This window comes from Sapajus apella, unplaced genomic scaffold, assembly GCF_009761245.1.
Source record: "Sapajus apella isolate SASKATOON/1434 unplaced genomic scaffold, GSC_monkey_1.0 scaffold17, whole genome shotgun sequence".
Taxonomy (NCBI): Eukaryota; Metazoa; Chordata; class Mammalia; order Primates; family Cebidae; genus Sapajus; species Sapajus apella.
The window spans coordinates 20,782,683-20,787,098 of record NW_022436957.1 but is presented as its reverse complement, the minus strand read 5'-3'; the positions used below and the strand labels follow the sequence as shown (position 1 = coordinate 20,787,098).

Genomic DNA, 4,416 nt, shown 5'->3' with positions numbered 1-4,416 from the left:
GGCCAAGGCAGGTGGATCACCTGAGCTCAGGAGTTTGAGACCAGCCTGACCAACATGGTGAAAACCTGTCTCTACCAAAAATACAAAATTAACCAAGCATGGTGGCACATGCCTGTAGTCCCAGCTATTCAGGAGGCTGAGGCAGGAGAATCACTTGAACCCAGGAAGCGGAGGTTGTGGTGGGCTGAGATCGCACTATTGCACTCCAGCCTGGGGAACAAGAGTGAAACTCCGTCTCAAAAAAAAAAAAAAAAAAAAAAATTAACTAATATCACTATGGATTCGTGGATACTTATTGTATTCTATGGATTATAATTTATTGCTATTGTTATTTATTTTGTTGCTCAGTGTGTCTCAGATTTGGCCATTTGGATCTCCTTCAGGTTGGATCTTGTGGGTTTTTTTTTTTTTTTTTGCATACTCCTATCATTTTATGAGCACATTCTTACTTTCTGAGACCACAAAATGTTCCAGGCTAATCTTATATTTTCTTGCTCCAGCTCTGAGATTAACTGTATCTCCAAGGACTCTAATTATTTTCACTGACTAATGATACATAGATGATAGAGGTGTTTATTGCTGCTGTGGTGTCATTGGTTCTAAGCTCTCTCAAAGGACACAGCTAGGTGATTCAGTACACTGACTATAAACAATAATAGTAAAATGTACTTTAAAAAAAGAAAAGACATCAGCAAAGTAGTGAAATAGGATGCTCCTGACTTTCCCTCCTCCCATGGATGCACAAAATAAACATCTACACATGGGTCAATTCCCTCTGAGAGAAAGCCAGAAACAGAGATTCTTATATACTGGGAAACTGAGAAAATAGCTACATTAAAACAGGTAGAAAAAGCTGAGACACATTCAAGCACAAACTCCACCCCAGGTACAATACTTCACAACTGGGGAAGGAATCTCCAACTCCCAGCTTCTCCCTGAGGAGCGAAGAATTTGGACCACACATAGTACTCTAACTTTTATGGTTCTTCCCAGAGGGTTTGGGCTTTAAATCAAACCCTGGGAGCAAAGGGCCCTTGGCATTCACAAGTTTCCCTGGACTGCAGAGAACAAAGAGGTGGTTTTGAATTGGTGTATATGCACTTCCAACAGCCATAGCCCTCAGGATCAGTCTATACAGAAAAGGCTAAAATGCCCAGCTCCCAGTTTCTCTCTTGAAAGAGTTTGTCTGCACACTTTTCCAGCTGCTGCCTGAGGGTTGGGCTTCTGGCTAGCCTACATCTGGGAGCCAACAGGACAGAAAAAAACAGACCTCCAAGAGCCTGAATGGAGTATGGCCTTCTGCGCCTTCTCCCTTGGTTTACTCTAGCAATAAATCATGTCTGCAGATTCACCCTAGAAGGAGTCTGTGCACACATCAAGTGCTTCAACTTTTGTAACTCCCACCCAAGGGCCTGGCCCCTTAAATCACCTAGCTCTGGGAGCAGAAGGGACTCGACATTCACAAGTTTCTCTCAACTTCGGAGAACAAAGAGATGATTTGAACAGGCAAGTAAGCACTTCCAGTGGCTATAGCCCCCAGAATCAGACCAGAGAGAAAGGGCTAAAATGCCCAGTCCCCAGTTTCTCCCTGGAAGAGGTTTGTTTGCACATTTTTCCAGCTGCTGCCTGAGGGCCCGGCTAACCAGCCTGCACAAAAGAAGACAGCAAGAGAGAAAAAGAGGGATAAAAGAACCACAAGATAAGCAGAAAACAGTTAACAACATGGCAATAGTAAATCCTCTCATCTCAATAATTATGTTAAATGTAAATGGACTGAATGCAGCAGAAAAAGAAACAGAGTGGCCAAATGGACCCTAAAAAAGAATCCAGCTAAATATTGCCTGCAAGAAACTCAGTTTAGATTTACAGACACACATAAGCTAAAAGGGAAAAGATGAATTAAAAAGTTCCATGCAAATGGTAGCCAAAAGAAAGCAGAAATGGCTAAACATAACAGATAAAGGAGACTAAGTAAAAAACTGTCTTTAGAAACAAAGAAAGGCATTACATAATAATGAAAGATTCAGTTCAATAGGAAGATATAACAACTTTAAATATATACACACTGCAAATCACAGCACCTAAGTATATAAAGCAAATATTGACAGATTTGAAAAGAGTAATTGAAAGCAACACGATAATGATAGGGGACTTCGATACCCCACTTATCATAATAGATAGAAAATTCAGACAGAAAATCAATAAAGAAACAGTGAACCTGAACAAGACTATAGACCAAATAGATTTAACAGACATACACAGAACTTTTCAACCATCAGCAGAATACACATTTTTATCAAGTGTACATAAAACATTCTCCAAGATATTTCATGTGTTGTTACATAACAAGTCTTAAAAAACTTATGAAGATTGAAATCATATCAAGTATTTTTTTCTGACCACAATGGAATGAAACTAGAAATCAGTATCAGCAATAAAATGGAAAAACTCACAAATACATGGAAACTAAATAACATACTCTTGAATAACCACTGGGTGAAAGAGGAAATCAAAAGAAATTTTTAAAAATATCTCAAGACACATTTTGCGGGTGGCGGCAAGTGCGGAGAGAACGCCATGAAGGCTTCGGGCACACTACGAGAGTACAAGGTGGTGGGTCGCTGCCTGCCCACCCCCAAGTGCCACACACCGCCCCTCTACCGTATGCGAATCTTTGCACCTAATCACGTCGTCGCCAAGTCCCGCTTCTGGTACTTCGTGTCTCAGTTGAAGATGAAGAAGTCTTCAGGGGAGATTGTCTACTGTGGGCAGATGTTCGAGAAGTCCCCCCTGCGGGTGAAGAACTTCGGTATCTGGCTGCGCTATGACTCCCGGAGCGGTACCCACAACATGTACCGGGAATACCGGGACCTGACCACCGCGGGCGCTGTCACCCAGTGCTACCGAGACAAGGGCGCCTGGCACCGCGCCCGGGTCCACTCCATCCAGATCATGAAAGTGGAGGAGATGGCAGCCAGCAAGTGCCGCCGGCCGGCCGTCAAGCAGTTCCACGACTCCAAGATCAAGTTCCCGCTGCCTCACCGCGTCCTGCGCCGTCAGCACAAGCCACGCTTCACCACCAAGAGGCCCAACACCTTCTTCTAGGTGTGGGGCCCTCGCCTGGGTGTGCCCCAAATAAACTAAGGAATGCTCCGGTGAAAAAAAATAAAAATGAAAAAATAAAAATATCTCAGGACAAATGAAAACAGAAACATAACATACTAAAACGTATGGGGTACAGCAAAAACAGTAATAAGAGGGAAGCTATCATGATAAACACCTACATTAAAAAAGAAGAAGCCAGCCTGGGCAACATGGTGACACCCTGTCTCTCCAAAAAATTTAAAAATTAGCCAGACATGTTGGTGCACACCTGTAGTCCCAGCTACTCTGGAGGCTGAGGTGGGAGGACCGCTTGAGCCTAGGAGGTGAAGGCTGTAGTGACCTGTGATTGCACCACTGCACTCTAGCCAGGGCAACAGAGCAAGACCCTGTCTCAAAATAAATAAATAAATAAATATATATATATATATATACATATATATATATATATAATTATATATATATAATTATATATATATAATTAAAGTAAATAAATACATAAATAAATAAATCTCAAATAAACAACCTAAGTTTATACCTCAAGGAACAAGGAGCTAGAAAAACTAAACCCAAATCTAGCAGAAGAAAGGAAGTAATAAATATCAGAGCCAAAAATTAAATAGATAATAGAAAAACTATTTTAAAAAATTAACAAAAATAAGAGATTTTAAAAATAAATAAATACATAAATCCTTAGCTAGGCTAACTAAGAAAAAAGAGAGAAGGTGCAAATAAATAAAGTCATAAATGAAAGAGGAAAGGTTATAATAAATGCTTCAGGAACAAAAAAGATCATAAGGGACTATTTTTGAGCAATTATATGTCAACAAATTGGATAATCTAGAGGAAATTGACAAAGTCCTAGAAATACACAACTACCAAGATTGAATCAAGAAGACATAGAAAGCCTGAACAGATCAATTACAGAGACTGAAGTAGCCATATAAAATCTCCCGGCCGGGGTAGTGGCTCACACCTATAATTCCAGCACTTTGGGAGCCCAGGCGGGTGGGTAACATGAGGTCAGGAGTTCAAGATCAGCCTGGCCAACATGATGAAACCCCATCTCTACTAAAAATATGAAAATTAGCCGGGTGTGGTGGCGGGTGCCTGTAATCCCAGCTACTCAGCTGAGACAGAAGAATCACTTGAACTCTGGAGGCAGAGGTTGCAGTGGGCAGAGATCACCATTGCACTTCACCCTGAGCAACAGAATGAGACTCCATCTCAGGGGAAAAAAAAATCTCCCAACAAAGAAAAGCCCATGATGACACGGCCTCACTGGTAAATTCTACCACACATTCAAAGAAAAAT

The 4,416-nt window shown here is 41.3% G+C and overlaps 1 pseudogene across 1 annotated transcript; it reads left to right on the top strand.

Annotated features, from left to right (window-relative positions):
- Positions 1-2,543: 2,543 nt before the first annotated feature.
- On the top strand, positions 2,544-3,157 carry LOC116556789 (annotated as a pseudogene). Its single transcript, XR_004271158.1, has one exon. The product of XR_004271158.1 is annotated as a 60S ribosomal protein L18a pseudogene (transcript).
- The last annotated feature ends 1,259 nt before the right edge of the window (positions 3,158-4,416 follow it).